This window comes from Patella vulgata, chromosome 1 (genome assembly GCF_932274485.2).
Source record: "Patella vulgata chromosome 1, xgPatVulg1.2, whole genome shotgun sequence".
NCBI lineage: Eukaryota > Metazoa > Mollusca > Gastropoda > Patellidae > Patella > Patella vulgata.
The window spans coordinates 57581029-57603653 of record NC_065879.2 but is presented as its reverse complement, the minus strand read 5'-3'; the positions used below and the strand labels follow the sequence as shown (position 1 = coordinate 57603653).

The 22625-nt window shown below is 35.7% G+C and overlaps 2 long non-coding RNA genes across 2 annotated transcripts; one reads left to right on the top strand and one right to left on the bottom strand.

Moving 5' to 3' along the window:
* The first annotated feature begins 2346 nt into the window (after positions 1–2346).
* On the top strand, positions 2347–16900 carry LOC126808791 (uncharacterized). The gene is made up of 2 exons (XR_007674770.2): positions 2347–10479; positions 16324–16900. It is a non-coding gene; the product is annotated as an uncharacterized LOC126808791 (long non-coding RNA).
* Positions 10451–15384, bottom strand: LOC126808792 (uncharacterized). The gene is made up of 3 exons (XR_007674771.2): positions 13444–15384; positions 11347–11506; positions 10451–11091 (listed from the first exon to the last, which is right to left on the bottom strand). It is a non-coding gene; the product is annotated as an uncharacterized LOC126808792 (long non-coding RNA).
* Positions 16901–22625: the final 5725 nt, after the last annotated feature.

Sequence of the window (22625 nt, the reverse complement as noted above, 5' to 3'; positions counted from 1 at the left end):
GTTTCCAGTACCATAAATGATGATGTCGTCATGTATTGCTTTAACACTTCGTAGACCTTCTAGAGCAAGATCAACTCTTAGCTGAAATTCTTCAGGAGCTACAGATATTCCGAATGGGAGACGTCTCCATCGGAATCTTCCCCAAGGAGTACCAAAAGTGGTTAGGTAACTACTTTCCTTGTCCAATACAACATGCCAAAAACCATTCTTAGCATCTACCACCGAGAAAATTCTAGCTTTAGACAACTCTGGAAGCAGGTCATCAATAGTCGGTGTAGGATAATGATTCCTTTTTAAGGCTACATTGAGTGGTTTGGGGTCTATACAAAGACAAAGTTTTCCATTTGGCTTAGCGATGACTACCATTGATGACTACCATTGATGAGATCCAATCAGTAGGGCTAGAGACTGATTCAATTATGCCTCGATGAGTAAGTCTATCTAACTCATACTTGACCTGTGATTTCAGAGCTACAGGAACTTTTCGAGTCGGAATCTGTACAGGCTTAATGTCTTTATCTAACTCAAGGCTAAGTTTACCATCAAAACAACCAACACCTGTGTGTAAACACATCGTTGAATTCAGTATGAATGGTTTCTGGAGTTAAGACAGGTAAGTGTTCATCAACTTTATAAGTAGAATCGACTTCGAAACTTTCAACATTGACTGTTATCAGTTCCATACGCTGTATAGCACACAAACCAAGTATAGGCTTTACATAAGCATCAACTATCAGGAAATCCACCAGCGGCTGCCAGACAGGATACGCCCACATTTTCGAGAGATGGATAGAGAACAAACTAAAAAGAAAGTGATTTTTCCTACAATCAAGGGCCATAATTCAGGAAATTACAATTCGATTTGCGCAAATATCGAAAGGAACCGAGATCTTTGGGTTAAAAACTGACATTTCAAGTTTCAACAAAATCGGATAAAAATTGTGACCTCTATATGGTCCACAACCTTGACATACCATATTTTTACGCTATTTGAGAATGAGGGGCGGCCATTTTGTCTGTCAGTTGGGTGTAACGGTGATATAATAATACGTTTTTTTAAATCGGATAAAAATTATGACCTCTACAGGGTCCACAAGCTAAAATCGCGATTTTTTGTACAATCATGGGCCATAATTCAGGAAGTTGCGTTCCGAAATGCGCGAATATCAAAAGGAACCAAGATCTTTGGGTTATAAACTTACATTTCAAGTTTCATCAAAATAGGATTAAAACTGTGACCTCTATAGGGTCCACAACCTTGATATACCATATTTTTACGCTATTTGAGAACAAACGGCGGCCATTTTGTCTGTCAGTTTTGAGCCGATTTTCACGAAATTCGAACTCAGCTGTCCTTAGGATGTAACGGTGATATAATAATACGTTTTTTTAAATCGGATAAAAATTATGACCTCTATAGGGTCCACAAGCTAAAAACGCGATTTTTCGTGCACGCTTCAGTGGTAGTCTCGAACTATCAGCGGTGGACTGTATTTCTGTAGAGTGCATGGGTCACCCTACCATAAGTGTACAAATGTGTTGTTATTGATGTGTTCCCATTTGAATATTGTTCACAATAAGAAGCAAAATAAATAAGATATGTTTACAGGATCATTTTGTTATACGAAAAACTAAGTGATGTGTTTTCCATGGCGCTCAGTATATTTGGCTAGAATAAAATGCTATTTTTCGAGTTTTAGAAATAAGATTCAATCTTTCCTTCGAAATAAAGGAACAAAATTTAAAGTGAAAATGCCTTCAATATTACGATGTTGAATATTTACCTGTCCATGCCTACGGTGACTTTGCTGTAAACCGTTAAATAGTTGCAGTATGTATTCTTTAAATGGCATTTAGTAATTGGAACATAATCAACTAACACATTATTTATGGATAACAATTACTATGGTTTATTTCACTGCGACGTTTCAACAAGATTTCACAAGTCGTTATCAAGCATATAACACAAATGAATAAAAATGAAAATAATATGGATATATATATAAACCATAGTAATTGTTATCCATAAATAGTGTGTTAGTTGAGCTGTGTATGTAGATTTTTTTTGTGAATTTATAACCGATTTGTTCTTGATTGATGAGTGAATGATACGGTGTACCTGTATACCGTTACTAGTGTAATTGAAAGTTTGAGTGTGAAGAGTAGGACATTTTTTTTCAGAACCAGGAACCAATCCTTTCAAATTAAGACGGGGAGGAGTGTTGTGATTTTGCCCTGTATAATACAGGTGTCCGTCAGGATAACCGGGACTACTTCCACCTATCCACTGAGTCTGTGCTACCAGCGGGATTTAACCTATATATTGCTGCTTTGCCGTAGGTAACATTGTTTTTATTGCAGACGCCTTGGAACACCAAGTGAGACTTGGTACTTGTAGAAATACCCTCGATCACTATATTTATAAATGAATTCCGGTGTAAGGATTTGGTCAAATAATATTGTAAGTTAAAATTAGGACTGAAATACTGATAAAAAAAAGGCTTTTTGATGAATTACAAATAGGTTCTACCATGGACCTTGTAATACAGTATTATAAGGTCCATGGTTCTACACATAACTGTCTCAAATTTGACGAGTAACCTCCCTTTAATGATCAAAATATCAGATTTACCGTATTAAATTTAAATATTGTCATTGTAAAAGGTGACAAATCACATACAATCACAACACAATAAACTATCATAACATGAGAATACTCTGAGCAGAGACAAATAATTGTCGGCGGTACTTATCTAAATTGATTTTATTTAGAATTTATTTTAAAACAAGTTATGATGTCGATGACCGAAAGTGACAATCAACACAATTTGCAATTATAAATAATATAGCTATAATATCGAATTGTTTATTGCACTATATATACCATAATATGTTTCCTGCATATAATTACTGTTTTAATAAACTATTAATCAATCACTAATTACAAAACATTGCAAAGAAAGTATACATAGTTAATTCTCGTCAACAAAAATCACATACACGAGTTATCTCTCATGAACCCCCGATTTGGGCCCAAAGCAGTGAGACTTCTTAAAGGGACAATAACACTCTTTTGCTGGCTTGAAAGCTCCAGAAAATAAATAATATCTCTATATAAGTACTAGATGTTTAAGTGTCCTACCTGTTGTGTAAATTATCCATTACATCCTATTTTACTTGTCCAGAGGGTTCGAAAATATTTTTAAATCGAAGTTTCATTTGAAAAGGTTTACGTTAGACGTTTCAAACCATTATGTTGAATTTTTCAATTTTTTTAAATAAGGTGTGTTAAGATGAAATTTGTATCAAATAGTACAATTTGTTGACCAGAATAAAGATTGGGACATATTATTCAGTTACAAGAGTGGTATTGAGCCTTTAAACTCAACTAAATTAATTGTTATTTTGTGTTTCCACAGTCAACATTTTTGGAGTTACTGGGTGTTGTTTTGGATTTTTTGGGTCATTCGGTGCGCCCTACATTATCATAATGCATATTTTTTAAATGAATTCCAGTAGTCTTTCAAATAAATACACCTACAGCGCCATCATCTGGCCTGTGGAGAGATCAAAATAGTTATTAGTTGTATTATGCATTTAAAATAAATTAGTTTTGTGGGAGGAATCTGGGTTTTCGAAGTGAATTCTGGTGATTATAAAGTCGGCTACAGGGCCCTTATTCACGAAAACTTAAACTAAGTTACAACCGAAATTTTAAGAAATACTGCAACTTCATTGGATATATGCAAATTGATTTTACTGGTCAGCCAATCGAATTGCAGTATTTCTTAAAATTTTGATTGTATCTTATAAGTTTTCGTGAATAAGGGCCCAGTACAATAACAGTCATACCTCAGTAAGAATCGTCCATGTGGTTCATAATCCGAGTAATTAGCACAAGTAAGGATAATTATGATAATCCGGTAAAAAAAAAAACAAGCTTGCTGAAATTATTCATAACAGGTCCAGCAAGTTGCCTTGAGGAAATAGGCCACGTGGCAGTCGAAGGAAGACGATCTTGGAATAGATTGTGGATCTATCCATATGAATTCCAGGTGTACATAGATATTAAAATAATAATCATAATTTAATGGTTTCACTGACCAGTTGTTAGTTAAATTTAAGAGCGTGTCCACGAGAAAACCATGCAAAAGGTGCTAAGGCTTCAATCACAGATTTTGACCAAATTTGGTTTATAAGTTGGGATAGTGACAAAACACATAAATGTGCAATATTAGATAAATCTTTCAATTCCTGACTGAGAAAATTGAAAAAACATTTTTCATATGGTGAAATTGCCAAAATCCGTCTTTTCTCAAATACCAATTTTGGCAAGTCCTTACACCTTTACTATACGTAGCAGAAAGACCAAACTCACACAGTTTGTAGATGACTCAGTGCTGTTACCACAATATTAACTTCAGACGATTCTGGCGAACGAGATCTGTATACGGACTGGATATCAACGCCTGTCTAAATTCCCCATTTTTCGTCACCCAAAGTTTGACGCCCTATAGCTACTTCTTTCATGGGGTGGGTTTAAAAAATTTATGCTCACGTGAACAAGCAACCTCCCAACATTTGATACAAAAAATAAAAATGACTGGAATCGACTTGACAAAAACTAGGTAAAGGAAACAATAACCCATGAAATTAATCTGTAATTTCCCTATTTTGGAGATAATTAACCGTAGTAGATAAAAAAAAAAACCTAACAATTTGTTTTCCTTTTCATTCATATGGTGTTTACTACCAGCCCTAAAATACATTAGTGTCTGTTTTATAAAAATATCTTGAAAAAAAATACTTTCAAAGGCCTGTAATCATTCATGAATTCATGGGAATTGGCTTCCGCTATGGGTGACGTGGTCATGGGCAAGATTCCGGTTTGATGTTTCACGCGCCTGTTGTGGTGGTTGTCCCTTTCAGCGTTGCAACTTCCGTAAATCATTTACTGTATATGACACCATAAGAAAACACCAATTTCAAATAATAAATGTCAATGTATTGATCAACAAATTACAGTTTACAGTAGACCAATGACAAACATATAAAACATCTTGCTTCAGGATTCACGTTATCATATAAATATGAAAAGTTCACCAATTACTCATGAAAGAAAGTCACATGTTCACGGGTTTCACTAGAATGACTAAATTACAGAAATTAAGAGTTCACCACATAATTAACTGTTCACAAAATGTTCACGGGGATTCACTGATCATATTCACAAAAGTTTCATTCACGATTCACATATTTATCACAACAATGCGGTGAAAAACACTTTCGAAGCCGGTGGGGACATTCATGCCCGCCACGCCATGCTTCGGTCACATCCCATAATTATCAACAATCACCAAGACACTAGACACGATTATACAATAATGACATCTTAATAAGAAACAAAGACTAGGTCAATTAGACTCTCATTACTCAAATTGTACACAAGTAACTCACATTTCAATTCACATTGTCAAATAACTAATAAATACCGAATGCAATAATTTGGACATTACATCCGCAGTTGTCCACGAGCTTCCATTGGAGTATCGACATGCTCAATCTCAACAAACATATCCATTACTCTCAAATAGACATTATTTTAAATAAAATAATCCAACGAAAATGAAAAATTCACCTAAAAGTGAGATTCGAACCACCAACCGCATGACTTCCTCCGACCCACCCTCTCACCGAGTTGCTTGTCCCAGGGCCCCAAGGTCCATTTCGTGGGCCCTGTTCAGGGGGTTTGCCTAGGGCCTCTCTTATTCTAAATCCGGCCCTGAAGGTGCAGCTGACGGTGCCCGAGAGCTGTAGCTACCATACTACACTGTTCAATGTCACCCACTTCGACGCAAGGCTTCGTTGCCGTTAATGTTTAAGCTTCCACATTTCTGTATTGTAGAAATCAGTGGATGTGTCCCAAAATGAATAGTGGAAACATGCTCTGAAATTAAACATTTTGTAGCCATTTTCGGTAACCTGTTTGAAAATGAAATCTTAAAGAGACAATACAACAAATATGTTAAAGGGACAATACGACAATACCAAATATACAATAAATACAAACACACACTTATATAGAGTGCAACATGGTACAAATAATGGCTATGGATATGATGAAAACGTATAAAAGTCAAAAATTTTATTTCTCTAATTGAATTTGCAAAAAAATGTATCACAAAAGCTTATTTTAGCACTTTTCAATAAGCTGTATATTTTAAGTATGTTGCATACCGGTCATTTTTTTACACCTATGGATACTATGTGCTTAGCACTTCAAAACCACCCAAAGAAATTCTACTTGTGACCATGAAAGAAAAAGTTACAGTGTATCTTTTTCTGCACTATAAGGACAATGTGAATATGGTACCCTAAAACAAGTCCACACAAAATTAGTATGTACTGATTTTTTTTTTTCAAATTAGTGCTGGGGTGGAAGTTGACCGCCCGCTTTATCAGACAGGGTCAAAATTAGAAGGTTGCTATTCCACCATAGAATGCAGTCTGTGATTAAAAAGGGTGATAAATACACATGTGAAAACCGCAATTTTACCCATAAAATGAATAATTCCCGTACAGTCCTTTAGAGCGACACCAGACTGTAACCACTTCAGCATGTTACCTCTTGCCCCTAGGGGGTGTCATACCATAAGTTTGATCAAAAACTTCCGACCCCCCCATCTTAGCACTTTTTGCGATTTTTGCATGGTCTTCTCGCGGATACACTCTTAATATGCTGAGTTTAAGAGGGGGTGTTGGGTAGTAAACTCATCTTTAATATTGGTTACGTTTAATCTTCTTTAAATATAACACGGTACGAACTTGCTCAAAGGGAGCTAACTTTTACATCTTCCTGTAATGTTTTTTTTCCTTCATTAGAAGTGGCAGATGTTTTTCCTGTCTTTATTTTTATGTTTAATCCCCATCAATCGCCAATAATATAATGGCAGAACATCCACCACCAACACAGAATCCAACAGCAGCTACCATCCCTCAACTTCAACACCTCACGACACTTAAGCTCAGTGGAAGCGGGCGTAAAATAGGCCTACAACTAACCAACAACAGATAATCTGCCTAATCTTATTCGGTATTCAGTGCGTTAGTATTAGTCATTTTAATGATTACATTTTAATGAATTTTGTGACAGTCAGTTTACTGGTACAAGTACAAGCAAATCGATACGGAAAGAAAAGAATGACCGCAGGGCCCGACTAATCACCGGAATTCACCGGAATTCATTTACAATCACCGGAATTCACATATAATCACCGGAATTCACTTCGAAAACCCCTGATTCCTCCCACAAAACTAATTTATTTTAAATGTATAATACATTATAATGTAACGAATTACTATTTTGATATCTCCATAGGCCAAATAAAGGCCCTGTGTGTGTGTATTTATTTGAAAGACTACCGGAATTCATTTCAAATATATGCATCTTGGTTATGATAACGTAGGGCGCGCGTCGTGTTACCCAATAGGCCGAACTCCAAAATAACACTAAAAACAATTTGCGTCGAGTTACCCAATAACTCCAAAATAACAACCAATAACTTCAAAAATATTGACTGGAAACACAAAATAACAATTTAGTATGAGTTTAAGAAGCGTGACTGGTTTTTGTCCAAATCGGAGGTTCACGGGAGATAACTCGTGTATGTGATACTTGCAAATTGTGTCGATTGTCACTTTCTGTCATCGACATCGTAACTTGTTTTGAAATAAATAAATGAAATCAATTTAAATAAGTTCCGCTGACAGTTAATTGTCTTTGTTCAGAGTATTCTCATGTTATGATAGTTTATTATGTTGTGATTGTATGTGATTTGTCACTTTATACAATGAAAATATTTACATTTAATATGATTTGTAAATCCGATATTTTGACCATTAAAGGGAGGTTACTCGACATGTGTGGAGAAAATCTCGTAACTCGTCAAATTTGAGATGTTTTAAAACAATTATGTGTAGAACCTATTTGTAATTCATCAAAAAGCCTCTTTTATCAGCATTTCAGTCCTAATTTTAACTTACAATATTATATGACCAAATCCATACACCGGAATTCGCTTTGGAGATATCAGAATTCGCCCGTACAATCTTCCTATTTACTTATATTTTCCATTAATATTAATGTTGAATTTAAAACACATAATATAAACACCGGAATTCACATTGAAAACATATAAACACCGGAATTCACTTTCAACATATCTGAATTCGCACTGAAGACCTTCGTATTTACTAATATTTTACATTAATAATAAATTACTTTAAATCACCGGGATTCACTTTGAAAACATATAAACATCGGAATTCACTTTCAACATATCGGAAATCGCACTTAAGACCTTCGTATTTACTAATATTTTACATTAATAATAAATTACTTTGAAACAGCGAAAATCACCGGAATTCAATTTGAAAACATATAAACACCGGAATTCACTTTCAAATATCGGAATTCGCACTTCAGACCTTCGTACTCGATCACAAATATTTTACAATAATAATAAATTACTTGAAGACACCGGAATTCACTTACAAAATATCGGAATTCACACTTTAGACCTTCGTATTTACTAATATTTTACATTAATAAAAAATTACTTTAAAACACTGGAATTCACTTTGATAAAATCGGAATCCGCCCCAAGACAATTGTATTTACTTATATTTTGCATTAATATTAATACTAGAATGTATCTGCTGTAAAACGATATTTCCAGATGGTCAACTCGGGGAAACACAATAAAAACACAGCAGTTTATTCTAAAATTAACTTAGTAATAATCTGCCAATCAAATAATTATAAAGTCTCATCAATAATGGTTTGGATGATTTCATAGATAATCCGTTGTAGCATGAAGCAGTCCAGATTAAATGAAGTGTAATTTTAATAATATGCCAATAGTAGGCATATAGAATGTTCACCAGTTAATTGTCATTGTAAAAGGTGACAAATCACAAACAATCACACCTCCAAAAAACATAACAAACTATGATAACATGAGAATGAGAATCTATTTATTTCTAAACAAGTTACGATGTCGATGACCGAAAGTGACAATCGGCGCAATTTTCAATTATAAATAAATAAATATAGCTAATTAAATTGTTTATTTTAATAAACTATTATCAATCTTTTATTACAATACATTACAACGAATTGCAACAAAAGTATACATTAGTTTCTTGTCAACAAAAATCACATACATGAGTTATCTCCCGTGAACCTCCGATTTGGGCACAAATCAGCGAGGCTTCTTAAATTCAACTTGTTATATTGTGTTTCCACAGTCAACATTTTTGGGGTTATTGGCGCAAATTGTTATTATGTATTATTTTGGAGTTCGGCCTATTGGGTAATAGTAATACGACGCGCCCTATGTTATCATAATCAATCATGATGCATATATTTGAAATGAATTCCGGTAGTCTTTCAAATAAATTCACCTACAGCGCCTTTATCTGGCCCGTGGAGAGATCAAAATGTATTATACATTTAAAATAAGCGAGTTTTGTGGGAGGAATCAGGGATTTTGTAAGTGAATTCCAGTGATATTGTAAATGAATTCCGGTGATTGTAAATGAATTCCGGTGAATGTAAATGAATTCCGGTGATTAGTCTACCCGTGACCGCATATATAGTTGACTACCTGAAAACGAATCACTGACAGTTGTTAATTATCGTTCGCCCTGTTAACACCTGCTGCTCCAGTCTTCCAGTTATCCAGTCTTCCAGTCTTCCATTTAACCAGTCCTGGCACCATGGACCCGATAATTAAAAAATACGTAGTAGGCTACCAGAAGAAGAGACCAGCCGAGTATTCTACCACGTGGCGGTCAGCAGCACGGATAGATTAACCGACAGGGAAATCTTGAAGTGCCTGACCGACCTACTCGGCAAGTGGGATGACATCCTAACCATATACCTGAAAGAAGAAGAATGGCACGTACACGTACGTACAAAAGCAACCAAAACAAAAATCCTCGAAGCAGAGAACCACACCCACATGGGAACAACCTACCGCTTCCACAAACGCTTCGCCAAAGTGCTCACCCTCACGGTATATGACTTCCCAGTCTCCTACTCTGATGAATACTTCATTGAAATAATGACAGACATAGGCCAAGTAAGATCGTTCAAAGACCTCCATCTAGGCAACACATATGTCCACAGAAGAATAAGAGAAGTCGAGATAGAAATACCAAATAAAAAAGTAAAAGAAATACCAACCTTATAATCCTTCAAGCCCATTACGGAGACGCGAGAGTCAGAATTGTAACGCCAGGCCAACCTTCTCCATGCTTTAGATGTGAGAAGCTTGGCCACTCACGAAAGGAATGCCCTCTTCGAGGCCCAGGAAAAGAAATGAAAAAACAAACAGTACAGCCACCGGTCCCAGCAGTAAACAAATCCGTTGAGAACAGCAAAACAGTACAGCATTGTTTAGAAATGTAATATAGGTACTATATTGGACTCATGTGGGGTGCAAATAAATGTAATATGGGGCTTGCATGGGACCCATATGGCCATGTTAAGAAATGCCATATGGTTACTATATGGGACTCATGTGGGGTACAAATAAAGAGAGAGAGAGAAATGGGGTTTAACGTCCACTCGACACAAACTAGGTCATTTCGGGACTAACATATGGTTTTATTTTATTTCAATAATTCGCTTGCAGTGGGAGGAAACAGGAGGACCCGGAGAAAACCCACGAGGTTGGACAGGCAACCCTACTCCTTGTCACGTACAACAGGGGATTCGAAACCACGCCAGTCGACTCAATGACAGGCTTTATAATACAGCGCGCGCACGCTAACCATTCAGCCATCCAACCCCCCCGGGGTACAAATAAATGTAATATGGGATCTTGTACCAAATAAGTACAAAACTATTTATATTTGGTTTCATGTTTTATTTTTATGCTTTCTCAATTAGGTCGGTTGAAATTCGTTGAGATCTCCCACCATCCCGTCCCTTGAATTTGTCTGGAAACCAGTTCAAACGACTAACTGCAGCTTTGATTTCCTTGTTTGTGGTGTTTCAAAACATTGGATTTCTTCTGACTGGATCTGTAATTCAAAAGGAAAGCACATTAGGTCTGTTGATGTGCAACCTGACAAAGCAACACAACTCTTTCCATATGATCTCCCCTTAGACCACAAAAAAACATACAATTCAAATCTAAATTGCACCTGAAATATGCACAGGGTTCAAAAAGACTTTTGATGAACGATTGTAAAAACATTAAAATAAACACCATCGTACCAGAACTGTTATTAATTTGCATTTAATTCCAACAATGACGTATCATCAATATTACTTACTAAAAACAATGGTAGCTGTAGCCTGTGCCCCTAATTCATGCTTGCCTTTTTATCCTGTCCAATTGTAACGGCATTGTACATAAGTGACACTGAGATTCTTCATGATGTTGTTAACGATGGACAGGACATCTCTGCCACCTAATCGTCCAAGTCGGTTTATCTTAAACAGAACAAAAAAACGAAAAAATAAGTAAGTGCACTATATATTACCTGCAAAATATCACATATCGAACGAAACTATTCTTCCATAAATTCACATTTATTTTAATGCAAGTTGTCACGTCTTAAAACATGCACAATGATCTTGTAAACATATCTTATTTATTTTGCTTCTTATTGTGAACAATATTCAAATGGGAACACATCAATAACAACACATTTGTACACTTATGGATGTTTAATCTGTAATCAACGGTACAAAGTCAGAGGGGTCAAAACCAAAAGTACGACACAGATGTCAGTAGCGTGTGTGTCCTCCACGGGCTCTTACGCACGCTGTGCAGCGACGTCACATGGAATTTATCAATGTTTGAAAGAAGGCCTGGGGCAAATTGTTCCATTCTTGGACAAGAGCAGCTTCTAAAGCAGCAATGGTGTGCATCTGTGGTCTCCGATACAGGCGGCGTCCAATCTCATCCCAGACATGTTCTATCGGTGCCATGTCCGGAGACATGGCTAGCCAGTCCAAGACATTGATGTTGTTAGCAGCCAGGTAGTCCATACTAAAACGGGCGGTATGCGGAAGTTGGAAGTGCTGAAGTTGTGGGTGCGCTCGAAACATCGGAACAACAATTGGATACAAGACATCATCAGGGTAGGCTACAGCATTAATGCAACCCCTGCAAATGTGTAGGGCTGTCTGGTGATGAAATGTGAAGCTTCCCCACACCATTACACTTCCTCCACCCCATCGATTCGTTTTGAAGACACAGCAGTCTGCAAGACGTTCCCCAAAACGTCTAAACACACGTTGACGGCCATCAGCGTGATAAAGATGAAAGCGACTCATCACTGAAGAGCACACTTTGCCAGTCTACTCTTCTCCATGTCTGGTGTCCTTGAGCCCATATCAAACGCCACTGACGGTGATGATCCCTGAGGATAGCTCCAACATAAGGTCGTCATGCACGAGTCCTACTTCTCTTAGACGACGTCTTACGGTGTTGGCACTTACTGGTCCTTGTCTTCTGATGACTGCTGCACCTGTTCGAGTTACTGGGCGGAATCTGTCACGCAGATGAGTGACCCGGATGTAGCGGTCTTGAGTCTGGGTTGTAACGCGTTGTGGACCAGGACGTTGACGGTCACATGTTGATCCAGTAACTCGAACACGTTCCACCAACCTTACAATAGTGGACTGATGACAATTGAAGTGTCTGGCAATAGCCAGCACCGGACATTCCCATGGCTTCATTCCGTTGATTTTCAGTAAGTCTCGGTATCTCTAGCTCGATTCCTTCACACGTCCAACAACAAATTACGACAGATTGACGTTTCACAGTTCATGTACTGCACATTAAGTTGGAAACATGCTTTTAAAGGGCTCACACACAATGCTGCATGTGAATATTGGGTTTTTCATGTGCATCCTGTGCAATTTTTTTTTGTGCACACGGGCCGATATTTTTTGCGTTTGGGAGCATTGTGTGAAACAATAGTTCATAGTATTGCATAATATTATACATTCAAAACCACCTAGTAATAAAATATTTGGGAACAAAAGTGATGCGTTTTCCATGGCGCTCAGTATATATATCTAAAATGATATAGGGCAGTTTGTAGTGTCAACACAAACTAGATAGGTCATTTTTGGACTGACAAATTGTCCAATTTTATTTCAATAATTCCGGTCCGCGTTGTAGAACCTGGAGGAAACCAACGGGGTTGGACAGACAAGCCTTGTATTGGTTCGAATAGTTCGAAACCACCTCACTTGACTCACTGACAGCCCTTATGATCTAAAATGCATGTGTTAACCATTCGACAACCCAAACCCCCAGTATGGGACAGAAGACAGTGATTCTAAGCCTTTGTATGAATACTGTGACCACATGTGACAGGAAATAATCATTGTAAAGCTGATAAACCCATTGTTACCTTAAAACCTTTGATTCAACTACTGCAGGTTTCTCAAAAAAAATACTTGAACTGGTGGTGGTCTTGTTAATAAATATGATCATAATGCAGTGCAGCGATGGGATCTGGCTGAAAAATGAAAAAAATAATAAGAATATTATTATTATGATACATAATATAAGTAAATTTACATGACCATTCCATTCTCGTAGATAATTACTAGCTAGTTTTTAATTGGCAACTTGATTTGCTTTGTCTGCCTTCTCTTTTTTTTTTTGTTAACGTCTTAATCAAACTTGAAATTAAGGCCCATGCCCGAAATGAAATGAAATGGGGTTTAACGTCCTACTGTTCTGCTCTGAACTGGGCTAATGAAGACGGGTATATGCCATACAGTGTGCTATGCCCGGACAGTGGCACTATGGCCTACTCTTATATCGATTTCCAACTGTCAAGGGATCTTTTACGTGCACACCATTGTGTACACAGGACCTCGATCTTTTCATTCTATCCAAACGACTAGACAGTTGTCCTTGTCGGGTCCTGCGCCCATGCCTGCAGACCTGTTCTGTAGTATAGTCCTATATATGAGTTACAGTCAAAGAAGATCAACTATTTTAATTATTTTATGAAAAAGATTGTTTCTACTGACTGTCACTTCTGCCCTGGTGCAATAACCGAATGAATAAATCAATTTATAAAATGTCTGAGAGGAAATACTGACATTTCAATGTCACATTGTAAAAACAGACACATTTATTAGCCTATAAGATAAGGCCTACCGGTACATAAGAAAAATAATGATGAAAATGGTTGAGTGTATTTTGTTAGAAAAAAAGAGTAGGCAAAAAAGTCAATATAATAACCTTAGTAAGTTAGTCCACACAAAAAGATGTTTGCTTTTCTCTGCTCACCCATTACTAAACCTATCTCTTCGTTTAACTGGTCGTCTGCATCAACCTATCCATCGTCTGGTATCACGTGTTCTTCCAAGCTTTGGGAAAGGAATAAAGGTTACCCTCCGTCAGTCTCTCCGGACTGTCCGAATTACACGTACGCCAAGCACATCTCTTTACCATTATGATGAGTTATGACAGGTTGGTGGTTGACGTCTGCTGAAAATACCTTTATTTACGTCAGACCATATAGATCTGATTGGTTGATTTATTATTTTGATTGACAGCTGCGATCGGTCTAGTTACTTTAGTAACAAAGTCTTAGAGAACCCCAGTGCTCTCTCTTCATATAGGATAGGGGTCTCTAAGACTTTGTTACTAAAGTAACTACGATCGGTCAAACTATTACACTACAGCAAATATTTTTGACATTCAGTCACAGTGGTCAGCACCGATTATGAGATACTGCTGACTAGAATTAAAAATCTTATTTTCTAAGCACACACGCTAATTATGCAGTGATTTTGTAAATTATTTCTCACTACAAAGACCATAGGAGGCAGGTCATATATAATATAATATATAGTTGCGTTATGACACACTACAACATCTCTAAAAACATCAAGGGGTAATCAGTGCAAAGTTGGCAATCTGCACGCTAGCTCCATACACGCGCAGAGTGCAATCTGCCCGAGGGTTGAAGATTGTGCCTAACAAATATAATCCTCGGATAGAATACTGAATACACCCCTAGAGGGTAGTGTCACCCGTCCTACACCACTAATAAAACTTTAAACTAATGAATCAGGGTGTTAGCGTAAAAATGTCCCCATAGAGGGAAACGAAACACACCCTGAAATATTTTTTACTATCTGCTTTTGACTAAACAAATATTGATTGTAGATCATATTAAGCTATCATATATGCACTATTGTATTTTATTTACTCTAAATAAAAATTGAATGTAAATTATATTAACTTGTCATAAATGCAAATTGATTTTCTTTCTTTTTTATATTTTATTATTATTATTAATATTATTACATCAAATTAAGTATTTTTTTTATTTTTTATATTATTATTATTATTACAAATCCCCCCCCCCCCCCCCGAAGCCTTACTAGACGAAATAAAACCCCAAACCACCGCAAGACCAGGGCCCTGTAGTGTTTCACAAAAACTTAAACTAAAATCACTAAAATAGATATTAACTAAAATCAAACTTTATGCGAATTATTCAAATAAAATTGAACCATGTGTTAGTCCTGAAATGACTCTCTCTCTCTGCACGTTAAATCCCATATCTCTCTCTCTCTCTCTCATTTTAAACAATTGTAGGCCTACAAAGATATTCTTTTAGACATTAGGTATGAAATGGGAGGGTTTTTTTTTTTTGGTTTATTAATTATTTGAAAATAGTATAATTTATACTTGAGTCATGGTAATATATAAATTAGTAACAAATGGTTTTGTTTACTGGGTTTTTTTTGTTCTTGGGGTTTTAATTTGGGGCGTCATCTAATTGCTTATATTGCCTTACAATAAAATAACGGGTGGGCCGCAGCTATATTTCCCATGCAATGAAAAGAAATTGAATGAAAATTATTTTTGTGAATGAAAGTATGTTTAAATTATATAACCCGGGCCATTGGCAATATTATCATTATTCCAAACATATCTATATGTCGCAATAGATCTCACAACGTAGCTCTAATCAATGTGTGTTATTGTCGTGATTTTAAGTTAGGAGAGGGTGACGGCTGTCCTAAGTTAAAATTGATTTTAGTTAAAATTGTCCCTAAAATAGTTTTGTGAAACGCCACTATTTTAAGTTAAGATACAATTTTAACTTACAATATTATTTTAGTGGATTTTATCTAAAATGCTTAAAATCGTTTTGTGAAACGCATCTATCTTAAGTTAGGATGGAATTTTAGTTTTAAGGAGATTTAAGTTTTTGTGAAACAGGGCCCAGATACTCTCTTTTCTCTCTCCTTCTTTTCAGGGACTGGATTCTTCCTTCAGAGAACCAGTAACAAAAGGAATGAACAACAGAAATAAAGATGAAAACAATACCACCATACCGGACAACAAACCCAAATGGAAGGAAGAATGGACCAGGCCTTACACTCACCAACAAGCCCCAAGGAAGAGTTGCACCGCCCTGCCATTCAACCGGACAGAACGACCAGACCGACTAAAACGACCCAAGATATATATATATTATGTACATAATATGTTTAAATGTTCGTCCACTTTCATGTCTGTTTTGTCAAAATGTCTGTATATAAATGTCTATGTCTGTCTGTCTAAATGTTCGTCCATATTCATGTCTGTTTGTCAATGTCTGTGATTGTCCCTACTAGCACCTCATTACTTTGCACTTGTTATATCATGTCTCGTCCTCCTATCTATTGTCTTCTGTACATATATATATATATATATATATATAAAAACCTAACTATCCTTTAATTTTTCCACTAATCACATTGTAAATATTTTCACGATGTATATAAAACATGTAATTGTCTGCAATATCACTTCGGTGGAAGCTGATGTTAAATAAAGCTATTTCACACATACTGAATACACCAAGAAATGCTGAATCCCCGATGACACTCGACATTGACATCGGTTGGAATTAGGTCAATAACCAGCGATGTTAGTTTTAGTTTTAAACAGCGTTTACCAATATTGTCGTTATTATTGAAAACTGTATGCATAGTCGTATGGAATTTAATTTTAAAGCCATTTCAATTATAATGGTTGTCACCTGATCACTGTGCCGTGTGTCTATCGTGTCTATCATGGACGAATGAATAAAAACATTTGCAAGTTATGTGACAGAAAAAAACCCCTACAAATTGTGTTATGAAGAAATACCATGGTGTTGTATTCTTCTATCCAACAAAAAAAACGAATAAAGTAATTTATTCAGGAATATTACAGACATGAATTTCAAGCCTGTAGTGAATTAAATATGGAAAATCTTCCAAACGGTGTACCAGTTTGTCGTTATATTTGTGGTAATTACAATATTCCTCATAACAAATTACCAAGAATTATTTTTGTTGAAGTCTGGTTATATTAAAGGGAATGGAAGCTTAAAATTTTAAACCCCAGTTCATACCATTTGACCCAATTCTGGCCAATTCGTTTCAAAATGGATTAAGAACCCTGCGTCCGACATTGATTAATCAACCTGCGTTGACGTTTCTTGTGGTTTACCCCAGTTCTGTGCATCGCATGCCAAGAACTCGCTGTAACAGTGTTTCAATTGCTAATCCCTCACATTAACCAGAATGTGGCTTATATAAACAACTCTTCAAGATCCTAGTGTAGTGAAGACAAGTAAAAGGAAATTTTAAACTTTAAAAAACGAGACTAAATAGGATCTGTGTTGATTAAAATCAGACTGGGTTATAAACATACATTTCAAGTTTCATCAAAATCAGATAAAAACTGTGACCTCTAGAGTGTCCACAAGCTAAAAACATGATTTTTCGTACAATCAGGGTCCATAATCCATGAAGTTACGGTCCGATACATGCCAATTTCAAAAGGAACCAAGATCTTTGGGAGATAAAGCTCTGTAGAGTGTCCACAAACAAATTGTGGACGGACAGGCAGGAGCGACAACAATATATGTCCACATGAAAATGTGGGTGTATAAAAATGTGACATATTTTAGGCATAACAAATCATTTGACATCCAATTTTTTTCTGGTAGTTTTTACAATCTCTCAAAACTATAATTTATTCATTCACGACATTCAGCAATACATTCTAATTCCACATTGCTTTATTTGATATCAAACAATATTTATAGTGGTATATCTTTATTTCGATTCAACTTATTTTTTTATTCTGTTTGTTTTATTCGTTTTATTTAAAAATAATACAGGGTTCTAAATAAAATCTCATATTCACCATATATATATATATATATTATATATATCAATACTATACCAATACACTAATGTTTTAACTTTATTAAATTGTCTTAAATAATCCATGCACTATATGAAATATTTGTTGTTTAATTTCTTGATACCCTTGACAAACACACAATATATATGACATGAAATTTTTGCACTCATAAATTGATGGGTAAAAATATATGCATAAACATGGTTTAATTTCAATTTAATTTTCACAGGCAGAAATAGAGAGGCAAACAGGTGAACTACATATTATATGCAGATGCACTGTGCTGAAATATTTGTATTGATGTTTTCAAGAAGCAAGGCTATAATCTTGAATAATTCCAGCCTTTAACAGATCACTACTACCCTATATTCATCACAGCTATACAGCATCAGGAAGTGTATCTCAGTAGTTTTTATTAGATAACATCATAGCAAATCTGATAATTAAAGCATCCAAAGCTATTAGCTGTGTTGAAGTACGCTATATATGTACTAATAACAATATTACAAAGTCCATACATATAAAATACCCCTGTAATCAATAATTATTATGGAAATCAATTTGACAATATTTACAGAACATGAATATATGACGAATGATGATTTATTCCCAGTCCAAAAACTTACTTGCTAACCTGTACAAAATTCACATATTTTCTTATTATCATTTTTGCAATCAACAAATGGTAAACTATTCGAGAGGGCGACAGTTTGCAACCAGATCTATGGATTGTGATCACCCCAAACAATTAAACAATAATTCAAAAAAATAAATCATTTTTGATTTCTGTCACCAAATCACCTCCATCAATTTAACAAGATTTAGTTTTTGTCCGATTCATGTAATTTTGGAGAAGTAAAAAGTTGTTTTAATGAGTCATCAATTTATTAAAGAAACCAAAATTGAACCTAAATAACACGCTGGGTTATAATTCATCTTTGCCCGCTGAAAAATAAAAACAAGCGTAAATAAACACAATATTCTAGTAAAATACATTATGCTGAAATGAAAGTAGACAATTAAGGGCATTGATCAATCATATATAGTAATATAATGAGGGTGAGAGGGACACACTTTTATACAGTACGTAAAAGATCTAATCTCTCTCAAACATGTGGCTCAAACGTGTGGACAGAACTACTAGAGGATGAAAGATTTTAATGAAGCAGTGCAAGATTTACAATTCTCACAAATACAAAATAATGACCAATTAATATACCACAAGATGTAAAGTCAAACATTTCAACTGATATAGGATCCATTCGCTTGATTTGTTTATTTGGTGCAATGTCTATTTTCTGTCTTGTCCGCAGGTTTATCTTGTAGATTTTTGTTTTGCGTGCAGTGCAGTCCTCCTGCACTTACTATTAAGAGCTTGAAAAGACATTTTAATTTTGTAAATATTCAACTTGCTCACCAATTTCAAATGAACATTGTATCAGATTGGTTTATGCTAAAAAAGTGACTTATAGGTAATTCAAGACTCTTAATTCATTAACAAGGGGTTGCCATACAAGATACGCCCACATTTTGCAAGAGATGGACAGAGAAAATACTAAAAAAAAGATTTTTCATACAATCAGATGTAATCCAGGATGTTACGATCCAATATGCGCCAATATCAAAAGGAACCAAGAACTTTGGGATATAAACATATATTTAAAGTTTCATCAAAATCTGATAAAAATTCTGACCTGCAGAGGGCCCACAACCTTGGTATTACATACTTTTACCCTATTTGTGTACAAGGAGCGGCCATTTTGTCCGGAAGTGTTGGTCCAATTTTAACGAAATTTGAACTCGAGCGTCATTATGGTGTAACAGTGACATAATAATCGTTTTTAAAAATGGATAAAAATTGCAACCACTAGAGGGTCCACAAGCTAAAAACACGATTTTTCGCACTATCAAGGGCCATAATCCAGGATGTTATGTTGCGATATGCGGTAACAGCGAAAGGAACTGCGATCTTTGGGTTATAAATATACATTTTATGATTCATCAAAATTGGATACAAACGGTTCCTATGCAAGATATGCCCACATTTTGCAAGAGATGGACAGAGAACGAGCTAAAAAAATAATGTGATTGTTTGTACAATCAGGGGTCATAATCCATGAAGATATAGTCCGATATTCACGAATATCTAAAGGGACCGAGATCTTTGGGTTATGAACATACATTTCAAGTTTCATTAAAATTGGATAAAAATTGTGACCTCTAGAGGGTCCACAACTTTCGTACTACATACTTTTACACAATTTGCGTATAAAGAGCAGCCATTTTGTTGGGCAGTTTCATTTCAATTTTCCCGAAATTCGAATTCAACCTTCACTATGGTGGAATGGTTTTACAGGGTTCCCACGGCTTCGTCAAACATTTTTTCAAGGATATTCAAGGATAAATATACGTCAAATTCAAGGATTTTCAAGGACATTTTTTAGCCTAAAGTTACAATTTTTCATCTTAAAAATAACCAAAACATTACCGACTATCGTTATAATCTCATATTTAAAAGGAATTGAAGACATCTGAAACAAAATTAAGGATCTCAACTGAAATTCAAGGATAATTTCCTATTTCCGCGAAATTCAAGGATATTCAAGACCTTGAAAATGAAATTTTAAATTTAAGGATATTCAAGGATTTTCAAGGACCGCGGGAACCCTGTTATATATTTAAATAGTTTTTAAAATCGGAAAAAAAATTGTGACCTCTAAATTTTGTAAAATCAAGGGCCATAATTCAGGAAATTACGATCCGATATGCGCAAATATTGAAAGGAACCAAGATATGTCGGTTATAAACATGTATTTCAAGTGTCATCAAAATCGGATCAAAATTGTGACCTCTAGAGGCTCCACAACCTTGATACACCAGATGTTTACACTATTTGCCTACGAGGGGCGGCCATTTTTTTCGAAATCCGAACTCAACCAACATTACGGTGCAACGGTGATAATTGTGACCTCTAGAGGGACCACAAGCTAAAAACACGATTTTTCGTATAATCAGGGGCCATAATTCAGGAAGTTACAATACGATATGCGCAAATATAGAAAGCAACCAAGATCGTTGGGTTATAAACATGCATTTCAAGTTTCATCAAAATTGGATCAATTGTAACATCTAGAGGGGTCCACAACCTTAATATACCAGATAATTACACTCTTTGTGTATTGAGTGGCGGCAATATTGTCTGGCAGTTTTTGTACGATTTTCATGAAATTCAAACTCAACCAACAATATGGTGTAGCCGTGATATATTTGAACTTTTTTTTTTAAATCAGATAACAATTGTGACCTCAAGAGGGACCACAAGCTAAAAACGTCATTTTTTGTACAATCAGGGGCCATAATTCAGGAAGTTATGATATGATATGTGCGAATATCAAAAGGAACCAAGATCTTTGGGTTATAAACATGCATTCCAGGTTTCATCAAAATCGGATGAAAATTGTGACCTCTAGAGGGTCCACAACCTTGATATACCATATTTTACACTATTTGCGTACAAGGGGCGGACATTTTGTCCAGAAGTTTTTGTCCGATTTTCACGAATTTCAAGCTCAGCCATCATTAGGGTGTAACGGTGATATACTAAAACGTTTTTATACGCCCACATTTTCATGTGGAGTATATTGTCGTCGCCCCTGTCCGTCTGTCCACAATTTGTTTGTGGACACTCTACAGGTCACAATTCTTATCCAATTTTGACGAAACTTGAAATATAGGTTTATCTCCAAAAGATCTCGGCTGCTTTCGATATTGGCATAGATCAGATCGAAACTTCATGAATTATCGCCCCTGTTTTTTTACGAAAAATCACGTTTTTAGCTTGTGGATCCTATAGAGGTCACAATTTTTATCCGATTTTGTTGAAACTTGAAATGTAAGTTTATAACCCAAAGATCTCGGTTCCCTTCGATATTTGCACATAAGGAATTGTAATTTCCGCTGGTTTTAAATCGGATAAAAATTGTTACCTCTAGAGGGACCACAAGGTAAAAACGTGATTTTTCGTACAATCAGAGGCCATAATTCAGGAAGTTACAATCCGATATGCGTGAATATCGAAAGGAAACAAGATATTTTGGTCATACACATGCATTTCAAAGTCAGATCAAAATTGTGACCTCTAGGGTGTCCACAAGCTAAAAATGTGATTTTGTGTACAATATCAGGGGCCATAATCCATGAAGTTACCTGCCAATATCGAAAGGAACTGAGATCTTTGGGAGATAGACCTATGGGATAAAAATTGTGACCTGTAGAGTGTCCACAATCAAAATGTGAACGGACACACGGACGGCCAGGGGCGATGACAATATACATCCACATGAAAATGAAGTTACATCTGATATGCACAAATATCTA